The following is a 12,571-nucleotide window of genomic DNA, read 5'->3' on the forward strand; positions in this document are numbered from 1 at the left end:
AGTATATCAGACGTAACTTGAGGTGTGGTTATGAGTATATCAGACGTAACTTGAGGTGTGGTTATAAGTATATCAGATGTAACTTGAGGTGTGGTTATGAGTATATCAGACCTAACTTGAGGTGTGGTTATTAGTATATCAGACCTAACTTGAGGTGTGGTTATGAGTTTATCAGACCTAACTTGAGGTGTGGTTATGAGTATATCAGACGTAACTTGAGGTGTGGTTATGAGTATATCAGACGTAACTTGAGGTGTGGTTATGAGTATATCAGACATAACTTGAGGTGTGGTTATGAGTATATCAGACGTAACTTGAGGTGTGGTTATGAGTATATCAGACGTAACTTGAGGTGTGGTTATGAGTATATCAGACGTAACTTGAGGTGTGGTTATGAATATATCAGACCTAACTTGAGGTGTGGTTATGAGTATATCAGACGTAACTTGAGGTGTGGTTATGAGTATATCAGACGTAACTTGAGGTGTGGTTATGAGTATATCAGACGTAACTTGAGGTCTGGTTATGAATATATCAGACATAACTTGAGGTGTGGTTATGAGTATATCAGATGTAACTTGAGGTGGGGTTATGAGTATATCAGACATAACTTGAGGTGTGGTTATGAGTATATCAAATGTAACTTCTAGTGTGGTTATGAGTATATCAGACGTAACTTGAGGTGTGGTTATGAGTATATCAGACATAACTTGTGGTGTGGTTATGAGTATATCAGACATAACTTGTGGTGTGGTTATGAGTATATCAGACATTACTTGAGGTGTGGTTATGAGTATATCAGATGTAACTTGAGGTGGGGTTATGAGTATATCAGACATAACTTGAGGTGTGGTTATGAGTATATCAAATGTAACTTGCAGTGTGGTTATGAGTATATCAGACGTAACTTGAGGTGTGGTTATGAGTATATCAAATGTAACTTGCAGTGTGGTTATGAGTATATCAGACGTAACTTGACGTGTGGTTATGAGTATATCAGACATAACTTGTGGTGTGGTTATGAGTATATCAGATGTAACTTGCGGTGTGGTTATGAGTATATCAGATGTAACTCGCGGTGTGGTTATGAGTATATCAGACGTAACTTGAGGTGTGGTTATGAGTATATCAGACATAACTTGAGGTGTGGTTATGAGTATATCAGATGTAACTTGCGGTGTGGTTATGAGTATATCAGACATAACTTGAGGTGTGGTTATGAGTATATCAGACATAACTTGAGGTGTGGTTATGAGCATATCAGACATAACTTGTGTTGTGGTTACGAGTATATCAGATGTAACTTGCGGTGTGGTTATGAGTATATCAGATGTAACTTGCGGTGTGGTTATGAGTATATCAGACATAACTTGAGGTGTGGTTATGAGTATATCAGATGTAACTTGCGGTGTGGTTATGAGTATATCAGATGTAACTTGCGGTATGGTTACGAGTATATCAGACGTAACTTGCGGTGTGGTTATGAGTATATCAGACATAACTTGAGGTGTGGTTATGAGTATATCAGATGTAACTTGCGGTGTGTTTATGAGTATATCAGATGTAACTCGCGGTGCGGTTATGAGTATATCAGACCTAACTTGAGGTGTGGTTACGAGTATATCAGAGGTAACTTGAGGTGTGGTTATAAGTATATCAGACGTCGGCGCTGATAACTACTGGTTAGCGACTCGAGGTCTGTTGCCGATCCCATTCCCCTCTCTCCACCCAAAAAAAAAGCTTTCATGCCAATCTCCACTATCCTTTCTGCAAAAAGCACAATCTTGCCAAAATAAATAAATAAATGAGTACATTGGATGACCCCCTTCCCCCTCTCTTAGTTCAGGGCACCAGTCAAGTACTTTTACCTTGGCAGAATGAGAACACTCCCAACAGGAGGCTGTTCAATCATTCAGAATTAATGTAAATGCTCAGCTGATTTATCTGAAAGATTGGTGAGATTTCTAACTTGCAGAGTCTTTTTCTGTATTATCATTACAAGGAAGACACAAGAGTAATAAAATAAATAGTATTTATTTACCAAAGATAAACAAGAATAATTAACACAACTACTAAATTAATACCGTGAGTGATAAGGGAATAAAGTGCATTAGACACATATAATAAAAGTGATTAAGTTGAGTCTGGGGAGGACGGAGTTATGTTATCTTATGGAAAGATAAACTGTTGTTTCTCTTAAAGTCCCCCTGTGATGAAAATTTTGTTTATTTGTTGATGTGGTGTTTTTAATATGCTTTAAGACAAACCATGTGCAAATTCATAATTCAACACCATTGCTGAGTATTAACGAAAAAAACGCTTAAATATGTAATTTTGGTGATCAAAGATGAGTTTTAAGGGATAAAATGACTACAGGGGGACTTTAAACTAAAAAGTTTAAGAACTTTATGCATCAAACAAATAAATGAAAGATTATTTGTTATTATCTTTCATCAGTTACATTACCTTTAATTTAAATTAGAAAATCGTATACTGATAATATACAACAATGCCGAGGTCTCTGAAAAGAGGTTTGGTAAAGTGATATTTACGCTCCACGTGGTTGAGTGAGCAGGACAATGGCGTGACGTCTTCCACTGGTTGTGCTGGGTGACAATGGGGAAAGGAGATGAATCCGTTTCAACAGCATTGAACATGAAGATCCGTGGGATGCTGATCTCCTGGAGCACCAATGGGTCCTAAAATCTGGAACACACAGATGAGGCTCTGAAGGAGGTGTAGAAAGTCCTTAATCTGGAACCTGCAGACGAAGGAACCTTGAAGTCAAGGTTTGCTCTGCTGAGTTTAACCTTTTTGCAAATGTCTCTGCGTGTCTTCTACCTCTCTGGGCCAGACACTCAGAACTTGGTCAATCCACTTTTGTCTCTCTGGCATGGAGACTTGTAATTTGCTGCATCTGTTATTGTCTTGCTGGACGAAGACTCTGAACGCTAGTCAATGTCTCTTTCCTCACAGACTGGAGGCTCAGAACCTGGTAGTTTCTGTTACAGTCTCAGGCTTTCAGGCCGGTACTCAGAACGTTATTTATCTGTTTCTGTCTATTACCATACAGGACAGACTCAGAACTTGGTGTATCTGTTAATGTCTCTCCCATTACAGGCCTGAGACTCAGAACAAGGGGATTTCTCACTTTCCAATCCATCACCAGAATACCTTTGGCAATATTCTAAACAAATAGATAATAAACAAGATGGAATAAGATTGAAATCTCATGCATTCATTCATTTGTACATGAACAGCTGCATTTGAGTAAAATGTTACATTACAAATAGCTTTCACATAGAATATTTATTTCTATGAATAAGTATGAAATGGATGTGCGAAGTTTACATCAGTTTTAAGGTTTCCAAACATAGTTTAATGGATTTGTGTGGATCATTGTGATCTCTCTTTGTTTCATCCACTGGTGCTGAGATCCTGAGGAGTTTTCATGGCAGTCACAGGCCAGAAAGTTCTGTCTTTCCTTGGCTTGGTACCAGAGTCTTCTTGCCCTCTTAGAGGTGTCTGGCTGTTGTCCTAGCATCTCTATTGGTGGAGTTGGACAATTTGTTTGTGTTAGTCCACCAAGATTCAATCAAAATGTAGCAAACCTTTGTCCACTGTTATGGAGAGAGAGGGGCCCGGCCGTAAACTGGGCCTTGGAATGTGCTGTTCACCACATCTGTCAGAACATCTAGATAAACAAATATAAAAGATATGTTCAGTAAACTAGAAAAGTAGTCCTGAAGACCTTTTGAGCTGGCTCTGATGTGTTTAATTAGTTGATACTACATTTGATAACGAAATTACTAGAGTATTTTCTATAAAAATCTGAACATAGTACATTCACAACGTGGCAGATTCCATGCGGTTATGAATACACTCCTGTTGCTTAATATCCAACAGGTGAGATGTGTGACACAGAATGAAAGAAGTAATAATGGTAAATGGACTGCATTTATATAGCGCTTTCACAGACCCAATAGCCACCAAAGCACCAATGGTCAGGTGGAACAGGGGATCGAACCACCAACCTTTCGGTTTGCAGACAACCTACATGAACCACTGAGCTACTGCCACCCATTGCCATGGCAAAAAACCTTTAATGAACACCAACAACTAGAAAGACACCCATTAATGTTAACGCAAGACAATGAAATGAGGAAAACTGAGAGCTTAAATACAGAGAGGAAGATCATTAATGGAACAGGGATCAGGTGAGAACTAATTTGGAACCATGGCAAAAAATGTAAACACAGGCAAAATATTGACAAAGAAAACCATGACTAGAAACTAAACAGAATAAAAAAATTAAACTAAACATGACCCTGACATTATGACATTCATGACCCCCCACCCCCCGGAAAGCACGTCCTCGCGTTGCGAGGAGGCAGGGGGCTCTGGAGGAGGACGAGGAGCTGGCAGAGGGAGACACCAAAAAGAAGATGACCATAGGAATAAGGTAGGAGATGATGGTGGGAGGAAAACCAGAGAGTAGAATCCTAGTCGGAGCTGGAGCAACAATTGACCAAGGTAAAGGCAGTGGGACGAGGGACCCCTGCATAACCTGAGGGATGACAGAACATTGTGGAGCTGAGGGATCCACAGGCCAAGGCGGAGCTGATGACTGGGAAGCCACAGGTGGATCCAAGCAGCTGGGTGAAACCACTGAAGGAGGAGCCTGGGGGGAGACAGTGGAGGAGGTAGAGGAACTGAATGGCTTTGGCAGAGGAGGAGGTAGAGGGAGGCTGGGCGAGACAATCCTCGAAGAAGGACACTTAGTGCTGGATGACAAAAGAGACATGGTGCTAGTTCCCTTTCGAGGGAACTCAACACTGCGTCGAGAATCGACACTTTGGGGACGCTCCCTTAGCGTACGCCTCTGAAGTAAGAATGAAACTAATCCAATCCTGATTGGTGTTGCGTCGTGATGTAACATGTGACGGCATAACCGGATGCATAAAAGTGACGCTGACACACACACACATCAGCTTTAGCTCTTCAGCAAGCGCTCTCTGTGAAACTGTCTTGCTGCGTTCCAAACCGCATACTTCCCTACTATTTAGTATGGGAAAAGAGTAGGCGAGCGAAAAAGTATGTATTAATCCAAAAGAGTAGGCGAGAATTACCTGGGTGACGTACCAATTATCGCGAGATTTGGACTTAAGTGCGTTCGAATGTGCCTACTTTCCTACTATATAGTAGGCGAAAACAGTACATGAAGGAAGCAGTACGTTCGAAACATCAGTATTCATAAAAGAGTAGGGGAGAAGTTCCCGGATGGCTTACTGCTTCCGGCCCGATTTTTGAGTGCTCAACCGATGGATACTCTTCTATCCCAGGAGGCCACGCGAGAGCATACGTCATTATCAAACATCACGGAGATCAGCGACGCCGGGGGTTTTCAAATGTGAGTAAACACGGTTCCTTATGTGTTAAACTACAATAGAGTAGACGTTTTAACTGTTGAAGGTGTAAAGTAGTTAGACAGTATAGTATAGTTGTGATTTTGCTGTAAAAACATGTTTTGTATAGCTAGCTAACAGGGGAGCTCTAAGCACACGTAACGTCTCTAAAGTGGATTTACATAACCATATACATCTTAAACACGCTTATTTAAAATGTCTATTTACATCTGAAAGGAAAATATTGTAAGTATTGACATATTGCAGATGAGCACATCACAACATGAAAAAGACATCTGAGTGATGTATGTGTGGCATTATCATAGGATAGGATAACGTTAATTCACTGTTGTCAACACTGTTGACATTAGACTAATGTGCTGTAAATAAGGTAAATAAACAAATCTATAAAGTAACTAAACATGTTTTTATTCAGACTGGTGTGAGCACTGAGGATGAGGAGCCCAGAGCTGAATCCTGGAAACGGTGCCATGGATGAGACTGTCATAAGATCTCTCCATCTGCCCTTATCGCCTCAGATTGTGAAGCGCAGCGCAGCAACAAGCTCCGGCACGAAGGCACGGTCACCTCTGGTGAATTCATCAGAATAAAGCCGCAGAATGGGAACCGCTGTGTTGAGATGGCAGTAGGATGTGGGCTTCAGCGCCCAAATACATGCTTGTAGTTTGAATAAAGATTTGTTTCATGTGCATGCATTTGTTTATTGTGTGATGGTTACTTTTATTTGTTCTTTTACTCATTTATTCATGTTTCTTATTGTTGTCAGTATATAAAATATAATTATTTAATGTATGCATTAATTCATTGCTTTACTGACAATTGAGATGTTCACGTGTATTCATGCATAACTCATATGACAAAACAAATTACATTTTGCTTGTTTTATTAAATTATATCATTTTTAGTATATAAAAAAAGTAATATAATTAAGTATTGGTCAGCATTTAATATTATTTTGTTTAAGTTTTGGGGTGGGCTAACAATGCAATTCATTCTGAGGTAATATTAATTTTTTATGAGCAATACTTGCATTTTTCGAGTATAAAGTCAACAGTTTCTCCAAAGGAGATCTTCGAGCAGCGGCCCGTCTCCTTGTGCACTGCAGACAGTAAACGCAGAGGAAAACTGTGGAAAGAGGATCATGGAAAGATACTAGTTGTATCTAACAATGAACAATCATAATGACAAAACAGAAAACATAAAGATCATTGGTTTGTGTACATCATAATATGATATTTATACACAGGAAAAAAGAACAATAACAAGGCTAAATATCTTTAAATATAAATAGTTCTTCATAATACATTAAAAAATAGTTTTGTTGTTATTGTCTGAGGGATGAAACGAGAGGTAAATTCATCAAGAAAAGAGGAAAACTTGAAGGAGAAACTTTTTGGGTATAAAATAAAGAAATTAACAACATATTCAAGAGATAACGATTTTGGGGTTTCTTAAAAAATCGTTATAAGGAACTGTGGGTCACATTAGAAGGGTTTAAAATATAACAACTTAAATCAACCCTAAATGTATTCACAAAATAAATTGGCAGCTGTATCTTCAACAATACCACAAAATGAGCAAGTTTCATCAATATCAAGATATTTACAGATAGATGAATTAAACGTGTCGTTCATCTTTTAAGTTGTTGCGTTTGTGATAACGTGTCGTAGGTCACATGATAACGTCAACATGGCGGATGATGTCCGGATCGCAATCATACTCAACGAGATTTGGCTATAAAGTACCTACTCTTTTAGCGCTCGTTAAGTAAGTACTCATTGAAATCAAGTACCTACTCATTGAGTATGCGGTTTGGAACGCAGCCTCTGTCTTATTTGGTGTTGTTTGTCTGTGCAAAGCTCTGTATTATGGCGAGTGAACAATACACTAAGTGTGTGCACCCCTGCCCAAGATAATATATATGCCACGGGTGGGGACACGCATCAGCTGTGTGTGTGTGTATTGTTTAGGGGCGCAGCACGCACTGTCAGCTCTCGAGAGGGCTGCCTGTGCACACTGTGAAGCACTTCCTATTAGAGTGCTGCGCTCCCGCTTGGCTATATTATTTCTTGATGATGGCCAGGCTCACGATCCCCGCGGTTCGGGTCCCGCGTCCATTGAGGCGGCGCGACGGCTTAGATCGTGGAGATCGCAGAAGGATCTCGCGGATGAGAACGAGACTGCTGAGGCACCTTTTCTCTCATCATCCGCAGATTCTATGACACTCGTTCACGACGCAGAAGCCCGCGATGCAGGCTCTTCTGCCCGTGACGAGTGCCCAGTGCTCGAGCTATCTGTTTATAAGGAAGTAGATGTGCTCAGCATCGGGAACGAGCAACATGAGTCACACTCGCCGGCTTATGTTTCTGCTTATGTAGAGCTCGTGGAGGTTGTGATGCGTGCGGTGGCCAGACTAAATAAATATATAAATAAATATATTTATATATATAAAATATATGAGCTGGCCACAAAATAAGCAGGATGATCCCCGTCAAAATGAACTAGACGAGAGATTCCTGCAGCACCGTTCACAACCTCAGAGCCGGGGCTTACTGTTTTTCCCAGATCTTTATAAAAATATAAATATATATGTGTAGATCCTGGGAAAAAACCCATTCTTTAGGTATCTCACCACATTCATTATATGTTTATTCGAATGTGGTGGGTGCAAGAGAGTCGGGTTATGGCAAGTTGCCGCAGATGGAGGAAGCTTTAGCGTGCTATCTTTCTCCTGATCCGGCATCTTCACTTTAAGCCCCGGCGCTGCCCAACAAACCGTGCAGGGACACCTCTGCACTGGTTGGCTGGGCTTATATGGTGCAGGAAATCGATGTTGCTCTTCCGCCGTTAAAAACGTTTCGGGACACATCGGTTTCCAGCGAACGCAGGCTGCACTGTCCGCCCCACATTTTTGCGGCCAGGCAGCATTCGCGTTCGCCAATCGAGAATCTTTTCCGGTCCAGCCCTTCCGGAAACCCGCTTCAGGGGGTCGAGAACGAATCCCGATTAATACCCGAAGCCAGGCTCAAGAGCCTGGTTCCTTTGGTAAAATATTTAGAAAGAAAAGGTCAGGCCGGTGCGTGCCTGCACTCTAGGACGATTTTGCAGGCGTACCAGGCCGATCTTCTTAAAGATCTAAGTGAGGCGAATATTTCCTGTTGGCCGCTCCGCTATCTCCTTCTGGCCTGTTTTCCAACGCTGTCACTACAGTCGTTGACAGGTTTCAGGAAGCAAAAAAAAAAAAAAAAAAGAGAGCGTTGCCTCTAGAGGCCCTCCTGCGGGAGTTTGGCAAACAGAGGAAGCACTCTCAACCGAAGTCCTCCAGACAGAAGGGTGACCTGAGGGCCGTCCTTCAGGCGAAGAGGTCCTAATTGTAGGACCTCTGAGGGCTGCCTCCCTAGTTTGCTGGGATGGTACCGACTGCAGTGATTCCAGAACAGGCTCGGGTTATGGAACAAGAGGTACAGACTCTACTGGAATTTAGGGGCCATAGAATGTGTTCCCCTACCAGACAGGGAGTCCGGGTTTTACAGCCGGTACTTTATAGTTCCAAAGAAGGATGGCGGACTGAGGCCAATTTTAGATCTAGGGCTTTTGAATCGTTCTTTGAGGAGATTCAGGTTCAAAATGCTTACTATTCCCATTATCGTGAGCCATATCAGATCCGAGGACTGGTTTGTCACGATGGATCTAAAAGACTCTTATTTCATGTCTCCATCCTTCCATGTCACAGGAGGCGACGAATACCAATTCGAAGCATACCAATATCGGGTTCTTCCGTTCGGCCTAGCACTCTCTCCCGGCACGTTCACAAAGTGTATGGATGCGGCTCTGGCTCCACTGAGGCTTCAGGGCATCCGTATACTGAATTACATCGGCGACTGGCTCATATTGGCCCAGTCTCGAGAAATGGCAGTTCGGCATCGAGATGTCGTCCTTGGCCACATTCAGAACCGGGGGTTGAGGCTCAACACTAAGAAAAATGTGTTGGACCCAGCTCAGAAGACTACTCTTCTGGGCGTGGTATAGAATTCGGTTACGATGCGGGCACGTATGTCTCCCGCTCGTATCGAATCCATCCTGGCCATGGTGTCCGGGATAAAGCTAGGCCAGGCCATCACTGTAAAGCAATTTCAAAGACTGCTGGGCCTCATAACAGCGGCATCCAACATAATTCCTTTGGGCCTGTTTCACATGAGGCCCCTTCAGTGGTGGCTCAAAGCCAAGGGTTTTTTCCCCAAGGGGAATCCGTTCCATATAATAAAGGTTACACGCAGATGCCTTCGTTCCCTATTAATATGGAAGAAACCTTGGTTCTTGTCCCAAGGGCTAGTGGTAGGGGCGTCATGTCGCCGGGAAACTGTTTCGACAGACGCTTCCCTCGCTGGCTGGGGCGTGGTCTCGGACGGCCGCTTTGCCAGGGGTCTGTGGCAGGACCATCATCATTCTTGGCATATAAATTGCCTAGAGATGTTGGCTGTGTTCAGGGCTCTGAGGAGCTTCCTCACAGACATCAAAGGTTACCACGTCTCAGTGGTAGCTTATCTAAACCGACAAAGAACACTCAGATCGCGCCCTCTATCCAGATTGGCGCATCAGATCATTTTATGGCCCCAAGCGAAAATATTATCTATAAGAGCAATATATGTCCCGGGGGATCTGAATCAGGGAGCGGACATCCTGTCGAGGCAGGTGCTGAGGCCCGGGGAATGGAGACTCCATCCAGAGGTGGTGGAGTTCATATGGCAGAGGTTTGGACCAGTGGAAGTGGATCTGTTTGCGTCTCGAGGGACGTCCATCCCACTGTCCACTTTGGTTCTCCCTCACTCATCCAGCCCCGCTGGGGTTGGATGCCATGGTACAGGCCTGGCCGAGGCTTCGCCTGTACGCTTTTCCCCCCGATCGCTCTGCTCCCGGGGGTCCTGGAGAGGGTCCGTCAGGAGTGCATCAGTCTTCTTCTTATAGCCCTGTTTTGGCCAGCCCGAGTATGGTTTTCAGACTTAATTTCACCCCTGATAGCTCCGCCATGGCAGATTTCTCTGAGGAGGGGTCTGTTGTCTCAGGCGGAGGGCACTATATTCCATCCTCATCCAGAGCTGTGGAAATTGTGGGTCTGGCCTCTGAGGGGGCTCAGTACCTAGATGCTGGTCTATCATCTGGGGTGGTCGAAACCATACTTATCTCTAGGGCTCCGTCTACTAGGAGATTATATGGCCTCAAGTGAAATATTTTTCTACTTGGTGTAGAGAACTTGAGTTAGACCCAGTTAACTGCCCAATGGCTTCAGTTCTGGAGTTTCTTCAAGATTGTTTCTCTGCGAATCTCTCCCCTTCCACACGTAGGGTGTACGTGGCTGCCATTGCGACGTTCCATGCACCACTAAATGTTGGGCCTTTAGGGAGGCACCAACTGGTCATACTATTTCTCCATGGTATTGGAGGATGAGACCGACAGTCAGGTCCAGGGTTCCTTCCTGGGACCTGGCGGTGGTTCTCGAAGGGCTATCCCTGGCTCCCTTCGAATACCTCCAGTCGGCTTCTCCTAGGACCTCACGTTCAAGATAGCCTTTCTCTTAGCTATTTCTTTAAAGAGACTGGGAGATCTCCAAGCCCTGGCATTATCGCCAGTTTGCTTGGGGTGTGCCCCCGGCGGAGTTAAGGCCATCCTGCATCCGAGACCCAGCTATGTGCCTTAAGTGCAATTTATCACGGCTAGGTCCATGGTCCTGCAAGTATTTCATCCTCCACCTCTTGTGTCGGCAGAAAAGGAGAGGTTCCTTGCTCTGCCAGTCAGAGTTCCGAGTATTTCCTCGAGAGGTCCTCTTCTTGGAGGAGGTCGGACCTACTGTAGTGTGTTTTGGATCACCTATTAGGGGCTCCCGGCTATACAAACCATACGTAGGCCTACAAGGTGCGGAATTTCCCTTCACCTTTGGCGGTTAGGGCTCATTCTACTAGAGGCACGGCGTCCTCTAGGGCCCTCCTTTCGGGAGTTCCCATCAAGGAGATCTGTGAGGCAGCCGTTTGGGCTACCCCACACACTTTTGTTAGGTTCTATAGTCTGCACCTCCCTAGTACGCTTGGCGCACACGTGCTCTCGTCCTAGCTGAGTGCCTGAATCAGTTTCACTCCGGGGCAGGCCTGTTTTCGGTGCGTGGCTTAGTGGGCATTCGTTCCCCAAAGTGTCGATTCTCGACGCAGTGTTGAGTTCCCTCGAAAGGGAACGTCTCGGGTTATGACTATAACCCTTGTTCCCTGAGAAGGGAACGAGACACTGCGTCGTCCTGCCACGCCCCTCGAGGCCTTAGAGCGTCTTGCTTCATCGCGGAGCTGATGTGTGTGTGTGTCAGCGTCACTTTTATGCATCCGGTTATGCCGTCACATGTTACATCACGACGCAACACCAATCATGATTGGATTAGTTTCATTCTTACTTCAGAGGCGCACGCTAAGGGAGCGTCCCCAAAGTGTCGATTCTCGACGCAGTGTCTCGTTCCCTTCTCAGGGAACAAGGGTTATAGTCATAACCCGAGACGTTTTATTTAATGACTTTGAAGACGACTTGTAACTGGGCTTAAGCAGCGGCGAGGAAGATAACTTGGAACTGGTGGATCCAAGCAGCTGGGTGAAACCACCGAAGGAGGAGCCTGGGGGGAGACAGTGGAGGAGGTAGAGGAACTGAATGGCTTTGGCAGAAGAGGAGGTAGAGGGAGGCTGGGCGAGACAATCCTCGAAGAAGAACACTTGGTGCTGGATGACAAAAGAGACATGGTGCTAGTTTGATTTAATGACTTTGAAGACCACTTGTAACTGGGCTTAAGCAGCGGCGACGAAGATAACTTGGAACTGGGTTGAACCAGCAGAGATGAAGACGACTTGGATCTGGACAGAAACAGCGGAGACTGTAGACCAGCAAATATTTCCTCATCCAGGTCATAAAATAATTCCTTTGTAATCTAGCTCATTTCACACACCTCAGTGAAGGGAGTGTGGGCGGGGCTCCAATACATTCCAACAAACTCCACTAATATGCTGTGGATGACAGATGTTGATGCCGGCTCACACACCTGAACAGACTCCGTGATGGGCTCAGGCTCCGGGATGCCATGGCCTTAAGTAATTGTTCTGGCCCTTTTTTATGGGGGG

General features: G+C 44.3%; 1 protein-coding gene across 2 annotated transcripts in view; it reads left to right on the forward strand.

Moving 5' to 3' along the window:
* Nucleotides 1-12,571, forward strand: part of cacna2d3a (calcium channel, voltage-dependent, alpha 2/delta subunit 3a) — a 230,712-nt gene that overhangs the window by 118,579 nt on the left and 99,562 nt on the right. The gene's annotated exons all lie outside the window — the stretch shown is intronic.

The sequence above is a fragment of the Siphateles boraxobius genome, unplaced genomic scaffold (assembly GCF_051911475.1).
Source record: "Siphateles boraxobius isolate OS27281-9 unplaced genomic scaffold, OSU_SipBor_1 75, whole genome shotgun sequence".
In the NCBI taxonomy this organism is placed as follows: Eukaryota; Metazoa; Chordata; class Actinopteri; order Cypriniformes; family Leuciscidae; genus Siphateles; species Siphateles boraxobius.